The 23,009-nt window shown below is 53.8% G+C and overlaps 1 protein-coding gene and 1 long non-coding RNA gene across 11 annotated transcripts in view; both read left to right on the top strand.

The window, feature by feature from the left end:
* Positions 1-23,009, top strand: part of CACNA2D2 (calcium voltage-gated channel auxiliary subunit alpha2delta 2) — a 140,233-nt gene that overhangs the window by 32,587 nt on the left and 84,637 nt on the right. The window lies entirely within an intron of this gene.
* Positions 14,800-15,091, top strand: LOC135969723 (uncharacterized). The gene is made up of 2 exons (XR_010585129.2): positions 14,800-14,937; positions 15,027-15,091. It is a non-coding gene; the product is annotated as an uncharacterized lncRNA (long non-coding RNA).

Genomic DNA, 23,009 nt, shown 5'->3' with positions numbered 1-23,009 from the left:
CAGTCCCTTGTTCCCTGCCAGGCTTCCTTTCTTCCTGCCCCCTGGAATGAGGGTATTGTGTCAGAACAGCCTAGAGAAGGTGGAGATGCAGTGACTGGAAGGCCCCAGAGAGGCCTGGCTGCATGTGGGCCCCTGGCTCCTACAGTCCTGGCAGGGCAGGGCTGGGGCAGGGAACCCTGCTCTGAGGCTTCTGGGATTCTGAGCAGCCTCAGCAGGGAGTTGCCCCCCAGGTTTCTGTGGAGGCCATGGGTGCAGAGGGGCAGGTCTGTGGGGGCAGCATCTCTGGGTCGGATCAGCTGGTGGTGCAGTCATGGAGAGGGGCCTTCAGCTTCCAGCTTGTGCCAACAGGTCACAGAGGGCACTTCCAAGATCAGTTCCCAGGGGATGGGAACAGCTTGGAGTGGGAAAGAAGTGGCAGGAAAAGCTGTACCTTCTGAAGGTAGAACTTGCCTGTGGTCCCACAGCTGAGGCCAAGCTGGATTTGGATTTGAACCTAGGGCCTGTGCCAGGGGCAGCAGCTGGATGGTGGGAGGTGGTGAAAGGATGAAGCAGACAGGAAGGGCAGCCACTGTGGGACCTGAGACATGTTGTCCTGCCCCTCTGAGCCTTGGTTCCCTCACCTGGGAAATGGGGATCCAAGAAGTACTGTCTCACGGGGTACCTGAAGATCTCAGGGGAGCAGGAGCAAGGAATGGCTGCAGACAGCCCTGCATAAGTGTGGGGTGCCTTTGTCCCACCCCCACCCCCACAACCACTGTCAATTTCCTGCCCTTCCAGAGGTTGATCACAGTTTAGAAAAGTTCACGTGCTCAAGGTGTCCTTTCTGCTTGGTTCAGCCCAGGGGTTAGAAACTGGTCCCCTCATCTCTGCTGATCATGACACCTTTTAGGGACATCTCCCTAAGAGAGGCACAAAGGCCACCAAGCTGGGGCAGAGCTTGAAAAAACAGGGCCTGTGGACCAGGGAAGGGTAGGTGATTTCTTTGGCTGGAAATCCAGGGAGCTAGCTGCAGAGACGCTGTTGGGGAGGAGATGAGTGGAGGCAAAAGGAAGGGCCCCTATACCCTGGAAAACTGTGAGTCAGTTTCTACAATCAGTCAACAAGTTGACACCTTGTTTCTCAGGCCCCATGGGCTTAAAGAAGGGGATGGACAGCTGGGTGTGGTGGCTCATGCCTGTAATCCCAGCACTTTGGGAGGCTGAGACGGGCAGGTGACTTGAGGCCAGGAGTTCCAGACCAGCCTGGCCAACATAGCAAAACCGCATCTCTACTAAACATAGAAAAACTAGCTAGGCATGGTGGTGTGTGCTTGTAATCCCAGATACTTGGGATGCTGAGACAGGAAAATTGCTTGAACCTGGGAGGAGGTTGCAGTGAGCTGAGATCACTCCACTGTACTCCAACCCTGGGCAGCAGAGTAAGATTCTGTCTCAAAAAAAAAAAATTTAAAAAAAGAAAAAGAGAGAGAAGGGGATGGAATGGAGTAGGGGGTCATACAAAGCCACCCAACTCTGACCTGTGCCTAGATGTTGGCGTTGGGAATGGGGAAGTTAGTGGATAAGAAAATAGAGTGGCTGAGGCCAGAGATGAGGATTGGGGGTTCTTGAGGATGGAATCTCTCAGGATCTCTGGAAGTTTCTCTGTCTGGGTTCTCTGTCCCTCAGTTTAAGGAGGAGACAATCTCAGTGGCCATGAGCAGAACCTCCCTAGGCAGACAGCACTGCTCTGCCTGGAAGATTTTAGTCGCTAACCCTTGGCTTTGCTGCAGGGCCCTTCTCTGAAGTGAGGGCTGCTCAATCCTTCCATCTTGGGGATCAGCAAAGTTTGTCTGTGAAACTTTTCTAAAGCCCTGCACACACACACACACACACACACATACACACGCATGCGCGCGCACACACACACACACACACACATATATACACACGCATGCGCACACACACACACACAGTATTCTGATGAACTTGCTGGTTCTCTTCAGAGGTCCCTAGGGAGGCTGGCCTTATAGCGGGACAGCAGAGGGTCAGCTCGAACTCAGCCCTTGCATCTATCTTTTTTTTTTTTTTTTTTGAGATGGAGTCTCGTTCTGTCATCCAGGCTGGAGTGCAGTGACGCGATCTCGGCTCACTGCAAGCTCTGCTCCTGGGTTCACGCCATTCTCCTGCCTCAGCCTCCTGAGTAGCTGGGACTACAGGCGCCCGCCACCATGCCTGGCTAATTTTTTGTATTTTTAGTAGAGATGGGGTTCCACTGTGCTGCCAGGATGGTCTCAGTTTCCTGACCTCGTGATCCACCCACCTCGGCCTTCCAAAGTGCTGGGATTATAGGCGTGAGCCATCGCGCGGCCAGCCCTTGCATCTTGTTGAAGAGTAGACAGGGTCTGCTGTCACCCCAACTGGACTCTGCATCCGTCTCTGAAAAGGGATAGGGCTGCCATGTCCAGAGCCGGAGGCTGGTCTGCATGTTCGAGGGTGGGAGATGGGGGTTGGGGACAGAGGGCTGAATAGGTTTCATGCTCGGCCCCCCCAGGGACAGTTGACCCAATCTGCATTCCTCCCCCATCCTTCACTCCCTTCCATTGCTGGATCAGTGGCAGCCACGGGGACACTTGCCTCAGATTCGTGAAGCCCCAAGCACTTGGCGGAGGCAGAGAAGTAATTGGTTCTGACAAACCACAGCCAGCCCCAGGGGCGGCAGGAGGAGCATTCCCCACAACCAGACAGGAGATGGAGGCTCAGCATGACCTCCCTCCACCTTCTCTTGAGTGTGGCTGCCCTCACCTTGTAAGCGGAGATTTTATGTTTGGAGAAAGTTACGGAGCCATAAACCTTTTCTCTTTCTTATATCTGTCTCCTTGGGACCCGACAGTTCTGAACAGAAGCTGGCCTGCTCCTTGGAGGTGGGGGGAGACTGAAGCAAGGGTTGGCTCCTGAGCAGACCCCCTCCTTGTCTGTCTTTGGGTTCTCCTGAAGCAGGGAACCAAGTGACTGACCATCGGAGCTTGAGGACCTGATCTCAGTATGCAAGGGTGTGCTGTCTGGATGGAGAGGCAGGCTCTGCACACACACAGGTGGGCAGGTGTGGACACATGCCTGCAGGGTACACATGTCCATAGGTGTCCACAAGGCTGACACAGATGAGGTGCCCAGCTAGTAACTATTCAGTAGATGCAGAAGCAAAGCAGTAGGCCTCTGAGGACTGAAAAGGGACAGATCCGGGCTCTGATTCTGTCCCATTCGGCCTTGGGAACCATCCACCCCCATGGAGAAACTGAGATTAGTGCATCAGGGTTGACTGAGCCTTGATGCCAGATGCCCTAGGAGATGTGGCAGGCATGGGGCATCTGCCAGGACTCAGCCCCACATAGATGATCCCTGGATTACCCTTTATAAGGGTATGGAGGGCCCAGCAGCAGTGGAGAGGAGCTGGATGTGAGAATGTGCTGGCTACCCAGATACTGGTCTGGAGCCAGGGAGGCTGGCCATTCCTAGAGTGACTTGAAGGCTTGGCCCAGGTGTGTGGCGCCAGGCCGGGGTAGCAAGGAGCCTTTCTCACGCCTTTGGGTGTCCTCCCCTTCACTCTCACTAGACTGCTCAGCTTCTTCAAGTCCACTTGCCACTCTCCTCACTCCCCTCACCCCTTTACAGGCCTCTCCCCAGCTTTAAACCCAGCCCACAGCTCCCCTCCTCCAGGAATCCCTCCAGATCAATGCTGAGGCCAGTGGTGTCTGATACTCGCTGCTGCCTTCAGCTTTTGCATCTTTCAGGTACAGACAGAAGATGGGAGTTGCCAGGAATCTCTGGCAGCCCCAATCCAGTGTTCCCATCATATGGGGTACAGAGACCATGGCCAGAAGGCAGAGTGATGCCCAGGCTCTCCGGGAGTCCACCTGAACGCAGGCGGTCAGACTGGGAAGGCAGCTAGTCCTGGCGATTCTTGGTCCTGTGATCCACTGTAGACACAGTTTCTGACCTGCTGAGGCTCATGTGAGATGGAACATGGGCTGATCATGGTGCATGAGAGATGCGTGGTGCTGCATGGGGAATGTGAGCACACATGCCTGCACATGGAGAAGAGAACAAGTGAACCTGTGTGTGTCAGTGCTGTAAGTAACATGTGAGCGTTTGTGTGTCCATAGATGGGAGTGGTCATAGAAGGTGAGCATGTGCGTGTGTGTGCACAAATGCGCGGTTCTGAGTGCTGCCTGTGGAAGTATGAGCAGACACACATTAGGGTAGGGTGGGACTGTAAGGAGGCAAGTGTGAAGAGCTGTCACCCGAGCAGGCGAGAACTGCTTAGCTGATTAATTAGCAAAGCTGAGAAATCTCAGTTGTGGGGGAGGAGCACACACACATACACGCGCGCACACACACACACACACTTCCCACATGCATGGTGAGCATCCCCCCACTCACTCTGCCTGACACTGCTCAGCAGCCCTACATGGGGGCAGGCTGCCAGGTGGTTGGGGGTGCACCCTGGGATGGGGCTGGACCAAACATGCCTACTGTGGAGATCACAGGCCTTGTGCAGGGCAGTTCTCATCCCTAATCCAGTGCCCACAGAGGCTGATGGTGAGGCCACCTAAGACCTTGTCCCCATTTCACAGATGAGAGAGCTGTGGCTGGTAAGGAGCAAGGAGCCAGAGCCTCGTTTCCAGGTCCGGGGCCTCCTGGGGAAGTGGGGCATCCTCCAGAGTTTGCAGGCATGGTCAGATGATTCTCCAGTACACTTTGATCCACTGAAGAGTTACCTTCCAAAGGCAGAGGGACCTGTCTTGGTTCCTTTGGGCTTAGAGGAGAGCTAATGTCCACCAGGGAGCTTTCTACAGTATAAGACAAGCCACTCCCACTTACAACCCCTAGATGCTTGTCACAATCCAGTTTCTTCTGCATGCCTTGCAGGCAGGCCAGGGAGGCCTCATCCCCCAGAAGCCTTCTTAACACCTCCCTTCACCTGACCCTAGAAAGTGAGGGTCCCCCATGCTCCCCAGCTCCCATAGCCCCATGCATCTCCCCATCAGCATGAATTGCTGTGATTGCAGCTGCCCCTGTTTCATGTTCATCATTTGAGCACAGCTCCTGGGACACTGATAGGATCTGTTGAACTTGTACCTGAGTCTTAGAGTCTGGGTTTGATGCTGACTCCTGGCAGGCAGGCCTGCTGCCCCTCAAAGACCCCTGGCCCTGCCACTGCACCACATCATCATGCAGGGAGACCCAGAAGCTGGGTCAAGTGGCACCACTTGCCTCTTGATCAGGTGCTGACAGAGGAGCCTTCATTATGCTCCATCTACTGGTGTGGGATAAATTGGTGTACAGTGAATTTTTCCTTTTAAAGAGGGACTTTCACACCGGGGAAAACTTTTGAAAAGAACATTTATATAAAAAGCAATTACCGTGCCAGTAATTTGTATGTATTCTACCCCTTCCATCGCTGCCTTTGTGATCGAACGTGGCCACCTCCTGGGCAGCTGCAGCCTGGCTCCCAGCCTCCCGACTACAGCGTCCTGCCTGCTGGAGTGGCCTCCTTCTCCGGAAAGGATCAGGATGCAGGGCCTAGGCCCAGCAGGGGTATGGACTCCAGGAGTACAGCTGGGTGGAACAGGTGCTTTGGAAATTTCCTCCCGTGTGCATCTCTGTCCTGAGGTTGCTCCAGCCCCAGTCCCAGGGCTGGCACATCTTTTCTGGGCCCTTCTTGGCAGCAGCCAAGCACTTAAAGGCACCTGCTTTCCTGCAGCCTCACAGCCCAGTTTGCTAGAGGAGGAGGCAGTGGTGTGGGAGCAGGTATTTTCCCTCCAAGGAGCCACTAACGGGCACCCTGCTTCCCCAGCCATTATTGCTCTCACACTCGATGCATTATGTAAATTGTCTCCGTTGCTAAGTGGTAGAGGAGCCACTCAGGGGAAACGAGGGAGCAGGTCTGGAGCCTTCTAGGGGGAAAGCAAGAGACTAGGCCCTGAAAACTCATCCTCTGCATCAAGAAGGGTCTGGCCGCCTCTCCTCTTAGACTAGGACCCCTGAAGCTGGCGTACCATCTCCCCCTCAGACCACAGATTTTATGTGAGCTATGGCTTCACCCCCACAGCAGACAGGGGTTCCCAGGAGGCTGGATAGGTTCCCTCATTGAACAGGGCCACCGGATTGAGGCTTTGCTTCCCACTCAGACCAGCTCCTGGGGTAGGACACATGCCCCTGTGTTGCCCAGGAAGGTCTGCGTCTCCCACCTGCATGACTTTCAGCAGCGACTGGGCACTGGGGCCCTCCAGGATTGTGCGCACTCACTTACAGCCTTAGAAACTCTTGGCAAACTAGAGAAGGTCATGTCTACTCCTGAGCTAGTTGACCTGCCTCCTCCACAGATCCTGGAGTGCCCCAATAATCTTGGGTCACTTCTGAAGTGAGTACTCAGTGAACGTGGGATGTAGAAAGGTGAATATTTGGGGCAACCCCACATCCTGGGGTGCCAACAGGTTCTTGGGTTGCTGGGGGGCCTTCAGTCTCAATGAGCCATGGCCTGGGCCTGGTCAAGGCCTGGGTGATGGAGGGAGTTCTCCCAGGGTACTCACCTGGCCTGCCGTCCTGCCTTTTGAGGAGCTCCCATACTCCCTCTGCATGATCTGCAGAGGCAACCGAGCCCACCCAGGGGGTCTGGATTCAGCATCTCCTCTTCTGAGGAGCCAGGTGCGCTGGGCTTCTTCCAAACTGTGTTGGACTCCTCTCAGCTGAGCTTGCCCTTGGCATGAGGCCTGCAGTGCAGGCTCACACGAGGGTCCTTCCTCCCTGGTATTCAGGGGTTCTCTCAACGCCCGGCCCTCATTCTCCTGCTGGGACACAAGGAGGCCACTGAGTTGAGGGCTTGCTGGTTAGTGCATTTCCTGAAAGTTACACAAAGAGTTGGGGATTCCAGGGAGGGTGTGAGAGGTGGCAAAGACATTTACAGCCCACTCAGCCCCATTTTTCAGACAGCCCTCCTCTAACTCCTGTCCCTTCCTAGGCAGGGCTGTCTGTGGATCAGGGTGAAATGGCACAGCTTTAAACAGAGGTGTGTTCAAAGACTGTGCTTCCGTGGCTGCATAGACTCTGGGGGAGACCAGCCTGGACAACATGGCAGCACCTATCTCTACAAAACATACAAAAATCAGCTGGGCGTGGTGGAGTACACTTGTGGTCCCAGCCACTTGGGAGGCTGAAGTGGAAGGATTGCTTGAGCCTGGGAGGTCGAGGCTGCATTGACCTGTGATCGTGCCTTTGCACGCCAGCCTGAGTGACAGAATGAGACCTTGTCCCAAAAAAAAAAAGAAAAAGAAAGAAATTTGGAGCTTCCTCCTTACCACCTGGCACTGTCCCCCACTGTCCCCTAGGATGGATGGCATTATCTCTCAGACCCCTGTGGCTGCTGTGCCTCAAGTTGCTTTGTGATTACTGCCAACTTTTGGGAGTGTTGGGGTAGGACCCCTGACCAGGGATCACCAATGCCAATTCAGTGTTTCAGTCTAAGTAGCCTGGTCTGTGTACTCAGTTGATCAGGGAATTTGAAACCTTGAACTGTCTTCATTGCAATGAGAGTAAACAGAAGTAGTGATGTCGCCTGCTGCCCTTTGACGGCCACTGTCCTGAGGCCAGAGGCTGGAGTCAAAGCAGTTAGTCTCCTGTCCCTGACTCCTCTGCCTACATTCTTCTCTCTCTATCCTTCTATTCTTCCCCTCCCAGCCTCCCTCTCTCTTTTTTTTTTCTTTTTCTTATATTTCTAGATGGATTTTTAAATTTAGGGTTTTCAAATCAGTGTTACACAGGCGCCTGGTGTAAAGTCATAGTTTTACCAGGCGAGTTGTGTTAGGAGCACAGCAGCCCCGTCCTCTCCATTTCCAACTCCCCAGAGGCTGTCACTTTCTAATCTCTGAGCTCCATATCTCTAAATGACATACTTATGTCGCTACTTCTTGATTGTTTCGTTTTAGGCATTATCCGTGGGCATCCTGCTGCGGGAGAGGAGGGCTTTGCGCCCCTCCCCCAGCCCATCCCTTGCCCTTTCGTGCATAACATGATATGGTGAGGCTCACTGTTGACATTGCCCTGGCCTGGCAAATGCTATTCAGAACTGCGCCTTGTGGAACACTTTTGGGTACAATTTTTTAGTTGTTTCCTACAGGTAAAAACTGTCTCAATTTTGTTAGTTTTATTATTATTATTATTATTATTATTATTTTGAGACAGTCTTGCTCTGTCACCCAGGCTGGAGTGCAGTGGCACCGTCTCAGCTCACTGCAGCCTCCACCTCCCTGGTTCAAGCGATTCTCCTGCCTCCGCCTCCCCGTAGCTGGGATTACAGGCACGCACCACCACATCTGCCTAGTTTTTGTATTTTTAGTAGAGATGAGGTTTCGCCATGTTGGCCAGGCTGGCCTCAAACTCCTGACTTCAAGTGATCCACCTCCCCTGCCTCGGCCTCCCAAAGTGCTGGGATTACATATGTGGGCCACTGTGCCCGGCTATTGTTAGTTTATTTGCTTAGTCTTCTGGGAACCTTTACTCACTCTGCCCCCAACTCCCCACCACTTTATCTGACCTGGCTCTCATACACCTGGGCTTCTGTTAAATTAAATTCACCTTCCAAGAGAGTCCTGCCCAGAGCCTCCCACCTTGCTCCAGGGAAGATTGCTCTCCCAGCCTGCGGCACTGATGTGTCCCTGGGATTTCCTTTCCCCCTCTTGGGGTTGGAGTCCCCTCTTTCATGGATCCCGTAGCTTCCTCTTCCTTAGACTTCTCCCTCATTTTGGTAGAGAACATTTTCTTTCTTTTCTTTTTTCTTTCTTTCTTTTTTTTTTTTTTTTGAGACTCCCCAGGCTGGAGTACAGTGGCGTGATCTCGGCTCACCGCAACCTCCGCCTCCCAGATTCAAGTGATACTCCTGCCTCAGACTCCTGAGTAACTGGAATTACAGATGTGCGCCGCCACGCCCAGCTCATTTTTGTATTTTTAGTAGAGATGAGGTTTCACCACGTTGACCAGGCTAGCCTTAAACTCCTGACCTCAAGTGATCCACCTACCTGCCTCTGCCTCCCAAAGTGTTGAGATTACAGGTGTGAGCCACCACGCCCAGCTGAGAACATTTTCAGTTGGCTTCCTGAGGACAGGTACAGGGGAGCCAGACTTTGGAGACTGTCATGTCTCAGAAAGCCTTCCTTCTCCCCCACGCTCAATAGAGATTTCAGGTGGGTTGGAAGTCCAGGGTGGAAACCATTTGCCCCAGATTTTCTAAGGCAGCACTCCATTACTTCCAGCTTCTTAAGTTGCTATGGAGAGGTCTCCAGTCATTCAGATTCCCGATCCATTGTACATGACCTGGTTTTTATCAGAAACTTGTAAATTTTCTCCCTTTTTCCCGTGTTCAGAAATTCCACACTGATCTGCCTTTGCGCAGTTTTTCATTTCTTACCGCTCAGTGCACACTTTCAAACTACTTGTGTCCCTCAGTTCTGGGACATTTTCTTGAATGGTTTCTTTGACTGTTTCCTCCCTTCTCATTTCTCTGTTCTTTCTAGAAACCTTAACTCAGGCCCTGTTCTTTTTTATTTTTCTTTTCTCTCCACTATTCCATCTCTGTGTCTTTCTGTGAGATTTCTCCATTTGATCTTCCAATCTTCTCATCATATTTTACATTTAACCATTGCATTTTAAATTCCCAGGATGTCTTTTTGACCTTTTTTTTTATTTATTTATTTGTTTGTTTTTAGACGGAGTCTCGCTCTGTCGCCCAGGCTGGAGTGCAGTGGCATGATCTTGGCTCACTGCAAACTCCGCCTCCTGGGTTCATGCCATTTTCCTGCCTCAGCCTCCCAAATAGCTGGGACTACAGGTGCCTGCCACCACGCCCAGCTAATTTTTTGTGTTTTTAGTAGAGATGATGTTTCACCATGTTAGCCAGGATGGTCTTGATCTCCTGTCCTTGTGATCTGCCTGCCTTGGCCTCCCAAAGTGCTGGGATTACGGGCGTGAGCCACTGAGCCTGGCCGGACCTTTTTAAGAATAATATCTTGTTCTTGTTTCATTCTTGCCACAATGTCTGTTAGTTGTCTGAGGATGGTATAATTTTATAGATTAAAAAAAACTTTTTATTTTGAAATAATTTTGGATTTACAGAAAAAAACAACAAAAAAGAACAATTTTAGATTTACAGAGAAGATGCAAAAATAGTACAGAAATTCCCTAACCCTTTGCCCAGTTTCCTCTAAGTTATCGTCTTGCATAACCGTGGTATAAATATCAAAACTAAGACATCAACATTGGCACAATATTGTAAACCAAACTGAAGACCTTATTTGGATTTTACCAGTTTTTGCACTAATGTCCTTTTGTGGTTCCAGGAACCAGTCTGCATTTAGTTCTGTCTCCCTAGTCTCTTTTATTTTTTTTTAATTTTAAAAAACAGGCTTAATTCACTTTTCATGTATTTATGTATTTATTTAGTATTTAAAAACTCCATGTTGTAGTCAGAGATGGAGCCTGCAGGGGTATCGGGGGTTGACTCTGGATCAGGTGAGGTGGACGGGATGGGACAGCTCCTGGTGCTGAAGAGGAGGAAGGCTGGAAGCAGTGCCTGTGGGCCAGGGGATCTCTGGTGGGAGCAGACTGCAGGGTGAGAAGGGAGAACCCCCAGGAACCAATGGAATGGTTGGGAGGCACTGCCTGCCTCTCGTATTCCTTCCTCAGATGTCTGCTGACCCCTCCCCAGGAGGCAGCCAGTGAGCTGGTAGGGTGCAGCAGTGAGCAGTTCCCAGTCATCGGGGGTCAGAGGGCATGTTTTCTCCCCTGGACTCACTCACATCCCTGGGTCCTGGTACAAGTGTACCATCAGGTTCATGTTCCTGGCTGGAGTTCTGAGGGGCTTGAAGCTTTTCTGAGTTCGCATCTTGGACCCTTGGCTCCAGGTGCTGGGGGCCTCAGGGCCCTGCTGAGGGATGGTTTTTAGACTGCTGGGCTTCACACTCCCAGATCATCTTCCTGTGTCCCTGTAGTGCCAAGGGCTGAAGAGTTGGGGAGCAGGGCACCATGGAGTGGCAGGAGTGCCCTGGGCTGATGCGTCCCCATCACGAGTCAGGTGGGAGGGTTGGGAAGACCCTGTCCCCAGGCCCAGCAGATTAGTAGTGAGCATTTGAAGAGAGAAAATGGACCAATCTGTGCTTCATCTATGGACAGCAATGACACTCCAGCCTTGTGACTGTGGCCTGAGTGAGGGAGGCAACTGCCTCCACTCCCCATGGCCCAGGCAGAAGCACCAGGCCCCACAATCTCCTCAGGGTGATCCTGACCTTTCCCCACCACCCATGTGCATACCTGGGCTCCCTTTTATCAAATATCCTTCTGCTAATCTCATCTCTCTATGTGACTGCCCTGTAATTAGCTCCCTTTGCAAAATATGATGTCTGTCATAGTTCCCCCTCCATGTTTTTCTTTTCCCAGGAAAGGGTAAAGAGGGAATGGGATGAAGAAAGATTTCTGGACATGGGGCCACCTCACAGGTCAGCTCTGGCCCCCTCCCCTGCACACAGGGCCCCACATACACTAACATGCCCTAGCTCAGCTCCAGAGCCTGGAGAGTTGATGGAGGTCAGTGGGCTGGACCAGAAACCAGGGGAAGGGATGGCACAGGCCTGACTGAGCAAGTTCCCCAGAAAAGGTTCTCCCGGTCTTCTAGCTGGGGTTTCAGGACCTAGTCTTTGGGGTTCCCCAGCATTAACCCATTGCTGCTAGAAGTGAGCCTGCCAGGGCCTGGTAAGTCAATCACCATAGTCTGTCTGCTCCAGCTTCCAAAATGTTGTTCCTAGTATCTCTTGCATATTTCCTTTGTTTCTGTGGGTTTTGCCATTTTGAATAGTCCTTAACAGTTGTGTCAGGGAGTTTGGGGAAAGAAAGTTCGCCAGGCACCATTGCTTTCACTTCTCTTGTAGCAGCTGAGTCCTTACTATTTGGTTAAGTGAAATCTATGCTGGGCCCGGGACAGTGAATTGATGAACAGGAGGTCCTTTGGCTAAGTGGATAGGCAAGCCCGGGCTGGTCTCTTACCACCCTCTCACTACCCTTGACCCTCCAATGAGCCCAGAGACTCCCTGTCTGCTGCCGAGGACTCCAGGGAACACAGTTTGAGAACTGCTGCTCTGTACACGGGAGTGTGTTGGGCACAGGGCTTGGCTTGGAGTTAGCAAGCAGGGAGTCTTTGGGATTGGGGGAAGGTGCAGAGAGGCAGCTCAGCTAGCCTCACAGGGACACTTGAGCAGCTGGTTCTCTCCCTGTGGCCAGGTGCCCCTCATCCCGAGTCTCAGTTCCCCGTCTGCATGGTGGGAAGCCCTGGCAGGTCTGGCTTACACAGCCAGCGGTGGGGAAGGGCTTTGCTGATAAAGCAAGTTCTGCCTTGGCTGACAGTGGGCCAGCTATTCCCTGGATGGCTCTCCCACCCAGCACCTTCCCTGTGCTCATAATCTAGCAGGTAGGGTTACCTGGGGCACCCATGGCTGGGGGAAGGCGTTATCCTGAACCTGGCGGGTGGCTGAGGCTCATCCCTTTGGGGCAGCTCCCAAAGACAGCTGGTTCTGAGTGAGTCAGAGCAGGTCTCTGAGCCTCCCCAAGGCCATACCCTTACCCTTATTAGTCTGTCCACTTGGGCTGCCTTCCTCAGTCCCCATCATCACCTATTGAGATTGAGCTCATTCTCCTGAAGCTGAGGGAGTAGGAGAGTGGGACTGTGAGAACAGACAAAAAGAAGCACCTCAGAAATCAGGTGACCTGGGTCTTGTTTCTTCATATATAAAAGGTGGAGGGAAGTCTCTGCACTCAGCATCATTGCTGCAAGTGATGAAACCGAGCCTCAGGTGTGTTGAGGCAGTGGCAGAGGTATGTGGGGTTGTGGGGGCAAGAGCTGGACCTGGGGCCAAAGGCTGGAGCAGGAGGCAAGGACTGGACCTGGAGACACAGCCGGACCAGAGCACCTGGGGCCAGGGATGGACTGCGGAGCCAAAGCAGAGGTTTCCAGCAGCTGCGGGGAGACATTCGCCCCTGAGAGAGGGTGAGCAGGGTAGCACCTTCTAGACAGTTTTTGAAAAACTCAGAGCCCAGGTTATGGAGTGATATTTTGCAGGTAGCTGCTGGTTACAAGGAACGGTATTTAGCAGAAAAGGAAGCCTCAGTTCCAGCTTCCCTGATGGCATTTCGAGAGACTGTGTGAGCTGGATCACCCGCCAGAGCCTAGTCTATCATTTTTGTTTGTTCATTTGTTTGTTTTTGAGACAGAGTCTTACTCTGTCACCCAGGCTGGAGTGCAGTGGTGCAATTTCTGCTCACTGCAACCTCCGCCTCCTGGGTTCAGGCAATTTTCATGCCTCTGTCTCCCGAGTAGCTGGGGTTACAGGCGCACGCCACCATGCCTGGCTAGTTTTTGTATTTTTGGTAGAGACGGGGTTTCACCATGTTGGCCAGGCTAGTCTCAAACTCCTGGCCTCAAATGATCTGCCCGCCTCGGCCTCCCAAAGTGCTGGGATTATAGGCATGAGCCACCGCACCTGGCTCCAGTTTATCATTTTATTTGCTGGCTTCATTCCACTAGTGAACTCTGAACGGACAGTACTGTCCTTGGGGGAGCCACAAGGAGTGTCATGAACGGCGTGAAACTGGGCTCAGAATCTGGTTCCTGATCTGCTCTGCCTCCTCTGACCTTTCCAGGGGTGGCCTCGTGTGCATGACCTTCCCCTCCTTGTCTTTGAGTTTTCTCCTGTGAAACCAGGCGGTGGGACAGGACACTATCCGTGTTCCTAGTTCAGGCAGTTAGGCACGGAAGGAGGGCAGGTAGACAGACGCTGAGAATTAGGACTGAGTGAAAGGGCAGTGTGTGTGAGGGGCAGGCCTGGGAGGGCAGCAGGGTTCCTAGTGGGTCCTAAGCAGGGATCCCTGGGGGGAATGGTCGTTCTGACTACCTTGGCCAATCTCGGAAAATTGAGGCCCAGAGAAGATTGGGACAGACTCTCAAGGATCCAGACCCTATCCCAGGCCAGTGAGTGAAAATTGTGAAGTCACAATGTCTGGCTGCAGTGGGCAAGACACATCTGTGTGATAGACCCACTCAGCTGTGAATGGAGCTGACTCCATCCTTGAAATGTGTGAGCCTCTCCCCTCCACCACTCTACTAGCCCTTGCCTCTTCTTGCCCTGGGCAGCTTTTGTGCCTTGGGAGCCAACCAGAACTCAGGCTAGGTGCTAATTGAAAGCTACCCACCTCCTTTCTGTAGAGGCTGAGCCCCTCCATTTGCACATAGCACTTGTCTACTATTGCTAGCCTCAGGCAAATGACTCCACCTCTCTATGCCTCAATTTCTTCATCTGTAAAGGAGGGCTAACACTTCCTGTCTTGCCTCCCTTCTGGGTGTCACAAGGTTTAAAGGACACATGCTGAGCAGATGCAGGGCTGCAGACGTGAGGAGTCCTGGACGATGGGCAATAGCTGCCCCCCTCGGGGGCTGTGGGGCGCTATCCTGGAACGGGTAGAAGTTGACGATGCGTAGCTGGGGACAGCTTGGATGGATGGGGGCAGAACGTGGAGAGGAATGGGGGGAGCATGTGGGCCCGAGTGTCTGTTTTGCTGATTGCTCCTTTTGCTTTCAAGGAGATTAAACTATTTTTAGTCTGCGCTACTGCTGGTGAGACGCCGGAGGAAGCCTTTCCATCGCCGAGATCTTCTGGAAGCTGCCAAGTGTGGTCTTCAGCTTGATTCTGGGAGCCTCCCAGAGCAGGCGGGAGGGGTGTCACCATCTGGGGGCTGTGGGGACAGGCTGGTGTGTGCTTGCTCCCTGAGGTCCTTGTTGCACTGGCCTCCCTGAGCTGTGTGGCCCTGGCCTGCAGAGAACAGTAATCTGATGCACCCGATGTTTGTAACACTGTGTTTAAAAAAAGTAATTTATTTTCTAATTATTCCTTGTCTTGCATAACCGTGCATCGCCAAAGTGTCGCTATTTAAAATATTTATCTCTCCACGCCGCAGGAGCAGCTCTGGAGCGTGGAGGGAGAAGAAATAAAAGTCTGCGTGCCGGTCGCAGGCATATTACTTTGACTCGTCCTGGCTGCTTTGACGTCTCCCTGTAAATACATTTATTTTTCATTAGGACGTTTCTGAGCTCGTGGCCCCCGGAGAGCGGAGTGATTATGCTGCTCATCTGTGAGAGCTGCAATGGAGAGGTGCTCAATGAGTGAGCGCCACCAAATGCCTTTCGTGCTTGTCCGCATGGGTGAGGGTCCGAGTGTGTGTGGCTGGGAGTGTGCGTGTGCAGGGGGCGTGCAGTGCTCAGCTGCATGTATACGAGGAGAGCATGTGGCCAGGGACTTTGGAGTGATGGGGAAACCAAGGCCCAGAGATGGCCTGCTTTGGAGTGGAATCAGCCTCACTGGCAGTGGCAGTGAGCAGCAGGCTTGTGACCTGTTCTATCCCTAGGGCTGAAGCCTTTCTTTTCAGCTGGGAAGACTTTTGGGATTGGGTGCCTGGAAATGCTGGGTGGCTTCAAGGGGGATGCCATCCAGAGCCTGAAGCAGAGGGCCTACCAGTGCAGCAGGCAGTGTTCCCAGCACGGAGGACAGTACGAGAGCTGGCCCTTCCCCTTCTCTGCCTCTCCACAGGCTGTGGGCTTGAGCCGTGCTGCAGAGGCTGGCCAGGCAGCACCCCTCCTCCAGCCACCCTGTGGAGCAGGGACTGGACTTGGCTCCTCCTTCACTAACAGGCTCTTTTCCAATCAAAAAAAAATTTTTTTTTAGCTCACCGAGTATAAGAGAGAGTTTTATGCTGAATTTTAAAATACCTTATTTTTTCCAGTCTCTAAACTGCTAATCTCCCGGGCTGAGGGATTCTGGGACAAAGGCGAGGCCTCGAAGTGGAAATCTGTAAAATTAGCTTCAGCGGTATTAGTGTTTGCAGTTGGAGATTGAAAAATTGCCTTCCCAGGGCCTGATTGGAGGCTCCGCTCTCCTCAGGGGAGAAGCAAGGACTTGGCAGAGAGAGATGCTGGAGGCCAGGTTGGGGGTGGCTGGGGGGCTGTTGTGGGGGCCCCTCCAGGGGCCTGTGAGTGGGTCAGGGAGGGTGCACGTCCTCTGCTCAAGTCTCCCCTATCAATGCCCAGCTTCTCCGGCACTCTGCGTACACAGCAGGTGCCAAGCAAATGCTGTGGAGTCCGGCTGGGTCCCTTCCCCTTCTTTTCCTGAGGCCTCCTGGACTCAGTTCCCAGCCCCCTTTCCAGTGCTCAGACACAAGAGGGCGGGGGAGGCTTCCGGAGCCTGGCTGAGGGGCAGCTCTGGTGCCTGTGGGTGCGCCCGTGTGGCCCATCAGGCCTCTTGTGTGCTTGATTGCCTGTGATTGGCTGCAGCTGAATTCAGCAAAAGCTATTATTTGCCCTTGATGAGCCAATCAGATGGCCTCATTGGCCATTCAGAGCAGGCACCGGAACCAGGGGGGAGATGGGGCTCCGCGAGGCGGGGGTAGGGCAGAACAGATGCAGGACCCGGACCTGGTTGTGTCCACCCGACCTTCACATAGATCACACCTCCCTTTCCTGACCTACCACTCCAAACAGGGGCTCCCCTACACATTAGCCTACCTCCCAGCCTTGGCTCTCACTGTTCCCTCTTCCTGCAGTGGTTTGCCTTGCGCATCTACCTGTCTGAAGCCCTCAAGACCTCCTCCATGGAGTCCATTCCCACCTCGCCAAGCTCCCAGAGCCTTCACCTGCCCCTCTCTCTTCCTTTGCCAGGAGTTACAGAAGTCATGAGAATGGTGGTCAGGAAGATTCAGACAGATGGGGTGCAAGTCCTGAGCAGCCCCTTCCCAGTTCTAGGATGTAGTTCCCCTCGAAAGTTTCTTTATCTGTAGTGGAGAAGGGCCTAATAATCACGCCTCCCTGAAAGGGGTGAGGCCTGAGTGCAGGGATTGGGGGTGTGAAGGGCAGGGTTGGGGACCCGGAAGTCCAGCCACCCCCATGACAGGGTTTTCTTGAACTTCTGTAGGTTGGTCCAGGATTTGGCATTGGTGGGTGCACATGGGCCTGGGCCATCAGAAATGGTTGTGTCCTATTCAGGGAACATTTGGATGCACAGGGACCAAAGCAGGTGACCTGCTGTAGGCTGTGTGGTGTGTGTGCACTACAGATGGAGAGGCTGCTAGGACTCGGGAGGTGGCACAGATGAGCTCACCAGGGAATTTAGGGAAGGCTCCCTGGAGGAAGCAGGGAGCTGAGGGGTGAGCATTTCTGGGGAAGCATGGACAAAGGCTGAGCAGTGGGAACAACTCTGGCAGGCAGCGGGGAAGAAAGGAGAGGCTGGTGTTAGGATCTCAGTGATGTGGAGATGGGCTTATGAGCTTGTTCTGGACCCAGTGAGAGAACTGAGCCTTCTGTCTGAGGTCACACTCCTGGGAAAAGACTCTGAGACTCTAAGATTTGCACACAGGAGGCCTCTGCATCATCTTCAAAGAGGAAATCCTAGCTTTTAGCAGGGATGAGGAGCCACTTCTGCAGGCTCAGAGAGTTTAGCGGGGGTCAAGGTTCTTGAGTGTGGTGATTCAGATGTTCCCATCCTACAACCCAGGGCCCCACTCCTTTGCTGTCAGGGTCTTGGCCTGGCCTTGGTGTAACCAGCCTGCTGGGATTGAAACTACAACCCCCTGAGGACCTTTGACTCTTGCAATAAAGTCCTGTGCTTTTCTGTCTCTGGCTGCAGATGAGAATTGTCTTATATCCTGCCAAGGGGGCTTCTGATGTTCACATTTCACCTTAAATTTGTTTTGAATCTTGCTCAGTCTTTCCTTGTCTTTCTCCAAAGCATTGATAGCCCCCAGCCACAGCCATCCCATTCCATAGTTCTTATAATTACACTTCCCTGAGCCTCTCTGACACCTGAGATATTGCACCCATTCACAGGTATCCCAAGCTGGTTCACAGTGAGCAGTTGCATCCATCACATGCCAGGATTGTCAGGGCTCCCCTTGCCTCCATGGTGAGGTTCTCATTGTCAGCACAACAATGCCCACTTTAGGGTTGGCCTTCTGGGACCACTTCTGGCACCAGCTCCAATAGGGTCCATTCCCTGGAGTCAGACTCTGAGATGGAGGTCATGTGCAGGTGTTTACTGGAGAGTACTCTTGGGAACCACGCCTGTGAGGGGTGAAGGACGCAAGGTTGGGCAGCAGAAGTTGGGCTGTGAGACATTCTCAAGCCTGAGCCAATTCCACAGACAGCCCTGGAGGCAAGCTGGCCCATCAGAGCTGTCCCCATTGAGGCCAAGGGACCAGACCTCTGTGTACCCCCACTCCACCTCTGTGTCAACCACAGACAGTGGGGCCACATCTGCTCGGGGCACAGCCTGGGGAGGGACTCGGATGAGAGGAGTCAGCAGGCAACACCCTTGGAAGTGAGGGGATGAGGGCCTCATGCTGAAGGGGGAATCTGGGTGATGCTCCCCAGCATCCACATCGTGAGACCCGTACAGCTTGGACCCAGGTTCTCGTTGTGCCTCTTGCCAGCGCTGAGGCCTCGGGTGAGTCACAAGAACTCTCTAAGCCCAGTATCCCACCTGCAAAATGGACCGTTGCCATGCCTCCACCTCCTGGGGTTGGTTAGGAGTGGGATCTGAGGCGGACTCTGAGGCACAGCGTGACCTTGAAGGGCACACGTGTGGGGCAGGGCCAGGTTCCAGTCACCATCCAGGTGGGAGCTAGGGGGCCTCTCAGCAGTCTCCCCAGTCTCTGGACAGGCCTCTGGCAGCCAGGTTTGAGGAAATGGGAGACATGGGCTAAGTCTGTACCATCGATAAAACCCATGGAAGTTAGTTGTCCAAGTGCTTGGTCAAGGGCCAGGGATGAAAATAGTGGAGGGGCATGCAGAGGGTATCTGCTCAGCCTGCTCAGTGGGTTAATTAGTGTGGATGGAGGCAGGCTGGGTTCAGGGAGCTGAACTCCAGGACGACTGGTAGTGTTGGTTCAACAGAGTGACATCAGGCAGCCTGGGGAAGGGCCTTAAAACAGCCCCTGGGCCGTGCGTGGTGACTCACGCCTGTAATCCCAGCACTTTGGGAGGCCGAGGTGGGCGGATCACCTGAGGTCAGTAGTTCAAGACCAGCCTGACCAACATGGTGAAACCCCGTCTCTACTAAAAATACAAAACATTAGCTGGGCATTACAGGTGGCATACGCCTGTAATCCCAGCTACTCAGGAGGCTGAGGCAGGAGAATCTCTTGAACCTGGGAGGCGGAGGTTGCATGAGCCGAGATCGCGCCATTGCACTCCAGCCTGGGCAACAAGAGTGAAACTCCGTCTCAAAAAAAAAAAAAACAGCCCCTGGTGAGAGGGATAGAAGTGATGATGGCTGAGGCAGGGTAGCTGTCCTCTCTACAGAGGTCATGGACTGGTCACTTCTGAGGCCTCTGTAGGCACAGTGGTTCTGTACACACCACAAATGACTCCTCATTTCCAAGGGCACCACGTAGGCAGGGAGACGGCTCAGAGGCAGGTCCCATGTCCAGGACTGGTACAGGGTCAGAGCCTCAGGGTCTTGTTGGCCAAGAACACCTGTGACGTCGGCCAGTGTGGCTGGTGTGGTGGGGCGTGGCGTCGGCCAGTGTGGCTGGTGTGGTGGGGCGTGGCGTCGGCCAGTGTGGCTGGTGTGGTGGGGCGTGGCGTCGGCCAGTGTGGCTGGTGTGGTGGGGCGTGGCGTCGGCGGACGTCTTGCGGGTGTGGCTGTGGGCAGGGAGGGGAGGCCTGCCAACGAGAAGGGAAGGCTCCACTCCGAGTCGGGCATGCGCGCAGCGGGCCTGCCTTTTACAAACCATCATCAGCCCCAGTGTTCCAACAGCCTCTTTCACTCTGTAAAAGCCTTTTCTTTGGAAAAATAAAAGAAGATTGGAGGCAAGTACAATATTTGGCTGTGGCGGCTGCTAATTTGGCGCTGAATGTCACCTCCGCTTTTCTCTTCCCTGATGCCAAGTGCTCCTTTCCTGGCTCTGGTGGGCGAGAGTAGGGTGATGGGAGTGCAGGGCGGGCTCCGGAGCCTCTTAAGATTCGAGATTCATTTCTTTAAACACACATTGTCTCACTCCAATTTCACGACCGAGCAGTTCTGGCGAGGAATTAGCAGCCCCTGGGAGAGAGCGGGCGGGTTCTGTTTACACGGGGCGGGGGGCGGGGTGGGGGAGGTGGTGCGGGTGGAGGTGGGGCTTGGGGCCCATTTGCACAGGGAGCCCACACAGGAACTGGGTCAGGGACTGCCTCGCCTGGCCAGAGGGCCCTCAAAGGGAGCCATGCCGATCCGCTGTCAAAAGAATGTGTGAATCCTGCCCCATTTTAGATGTCCTGTGTGCATGGAAGGTGGGGCTGTATAATGATTTTGGGGGCAAATCAAGAATATTGGACTCTCAGGTTGGCCTAAGTCTCCACTGAGAGGACTGGCTGAGACCTGGGGGCCACCTTCAGCTTGCCCCCTTCTGTGGCGTGGGGCTCACAAACTCTGGAGGCTGCAGTTTGCTTTGAGCCAGGCTCCATGGAGCCTTACCTCCCACTATGTCCCCACCACAGCCCTTGTGAGCTTGGGAGGTGACAGTCCTGTCATTGTGTGGGAGAAGCAGCTCCACTTCATGGGTGAAGCCCCAGAACCCAGCCCCAGGTCTCTCTCCCGCCTACTCAGTCCCTGGGGCCTGGGCTGGATGCCTGTGTCTCTGGTGGGGAGTGGTGGTGGGCAGTCCTGGGAGTACAGGCTCCCCCCACCCCAGGCCACCCTCTCTTCATGACCTCGAGGTCATTGTGAGTGTGGTGCGGTGGAGACGTCACAAGGCCACGCTTTAAGCCCCTCCTTAATGGTGCCCTTTCAGGCTGACTCTATTTTCATCCCTGGCCTTGATTTGGGCCTTTTTGGCTGGGCTTGTTTTTGGATGGCTTCTGAGGCTGGGCTTGCCCTTTTATGCCCTTTCTGCCTTCCCCATGCCCAAAATCCACAGTCACCTCCTGGTTCCAACCCCTACCCCTGAGGAGGCTCAGCAGGGCTGTGCACCCATGGAGGTGGCATCAGGGCTGAGCCTAAAGAGTGCTATGGAGGGTGGCCCATCACCCAGTTCTCCTGGGCGACTGCTCATTCATCACCTCCTAGAGGGGAGACCTGCTAATTTGTCAGCCCATTAGCTGGGCACGAGCAGCATATGGACCCGATTCATGCTGCCCTCTTCCTGCCCACTTCTAATAGCATCATCAGGGCTCACGGCGAGGTCCTAGGTCCAGGGCTGGATCATAGCTGTGGGGGGCTGGCCATCTTGCTCCGAGTCTGAGCCCCTCAATGAGGCAGCCAAGGGTTTGTCACTCTCTTGCCTTCAACAAATCTACCTTAGGAGTTCAGTGATGGAGCCTCTCTAAGCCACTGGCTAAGAAGGGCCCTGCTTTTAGGAAACTGGGCTTTATTTTTAGTGTTCAGAGAAAGATAATTTTTTCTCGCCCACCATCAGCAGGGAGATCAGTAGTTTTCGTGATGTTTCCAGATCCTCTTGTCTGTGGGATGGGGGTGGGCAGGAAGGATCCCTTGCCTGAGGGCTTCATTGCGGCTCTCCTCCACATGCAGAAGGGAATCTGTGCCCGCAGACTCTCTCTGTTGCAGCCTGGGCCATCAATGGGTTGTTCTCAGAGTCTGTGGGGATATTGGCTGGAAGGAGGCACCAGCACAGTGTGGATGGCCTGGCTCTGGGGAAGTGACCAGTGCAGGGCTCTAGTCCCTCTGAAATGGTGGGCAGAAGGGCAAGGACTGGTTTGCTTGAGGGTACCCTGGGCCTGTACACACACATAGATGTTCCCTAAGACCTACTGTGTGCTGTACTTGAGCACAGGAGCTCGGGGCTGAGCTCAGGAGCGCATGCATCCTACTTTGTTCATTGCGAGCCTTCCCCCAGCATGCACCATAAACCTGGACATATGCGCCAGGATACATATGTGCTTGGACACACAGGCACCGGGATATGTGAGTACGTGGAGACATACACTGGGTCATGTGCTTGGGCCTGAGTTGCCAATGGGAGCACCATCACCCTTCCCACTTGCACGCCAGTGAACGTTTGTGCACACAGAAACTGCCATGCACCATATGCGCATGCCTTCCTACATACATGTACAGATACACTCAGGCACACACTGGCTCCTGCATCATCTGGGTTTATGGCAGGAGATAAATTTGCAGTTTAGGAACTCTAAACCTCCCAACATTGTAAACTCAAAGAGCCTGATAGCCAGAGCTTCCAGGCACGTTGGTGACTCCACAAAGCATAATACTGTATAGGAGAGGGCTTCCCAGCCTCCTTTGCAGGGCAGCCCTGCAGAGCAGAACGTACCCAGGCCTGACTGGTTAAAGAACCTGTCCAGGGACTGCCTACCTTGTGCCAGGGAGGGGCCACATGGTTACCACCTAGGAGCTTCAGCCTAGGGCATCTCCAGCATTCCCTAAGGGCCCTAGGGTAGGGGAAGTGATAGCAACTCAGAGGGCTTAAGGCCCTGGGGGAGGCTAGGTTTTGTTCATGGAGGGGACAGGGTAGTCCAGACCAGAGTCAGGTTGAGGATATGACTGGTCTGACTCTTAGCCTCTTCTGGGGCCTAAAAAGGAGGGCTTCCTGCTTAGACCTCGGTGGGGCACTTAGAAGAGCAGACCTGATCCCTGAGCCATTCAAGGTGTGGCATGGCAGGGACCTTGGTTGGATTCCGGAGGAGCTCAGAGTTCCCCAGGCTCCATGGTAACTGGGGCAGGGAGAGGCCTGGGGTGTGGAGTTCTGGGCAAGCAGGCAGGGAGGCTGCCAGCTCAGGGTGCAGGCAGGAAACCTGGAGGGGCTCATGTATGCTCAAAGACACTGGAGGAGCAATGACTGAACAGGACCAACCCAGGCCACTTGTCCCTGCAGGCCCCAGGGTAGTGAGCCTCTGTTGAGGGGTCTCCCAGCAGGTCCAGTGGCATGGGAGGGACATGG

This window comes from Macaca fascicularis, chromosome 2, assembly GCF_037993035.2.
Source record: "Macaca fascicularis isolate 582-1 chromosome 2, T2T-MFA8v1.1".
Classification (NCBI taxonomy): domain Eukaryota; kingdom Metazoa; phylum Chordata; class Mammalia; order Primates; family Cercopithecidae; genus Macaca; species Macaca fascicularis.
Note: the sequence above shows the minus strand (reverse complement) of the source record. Positions and strands in the feature narration are given on the sequence as shown.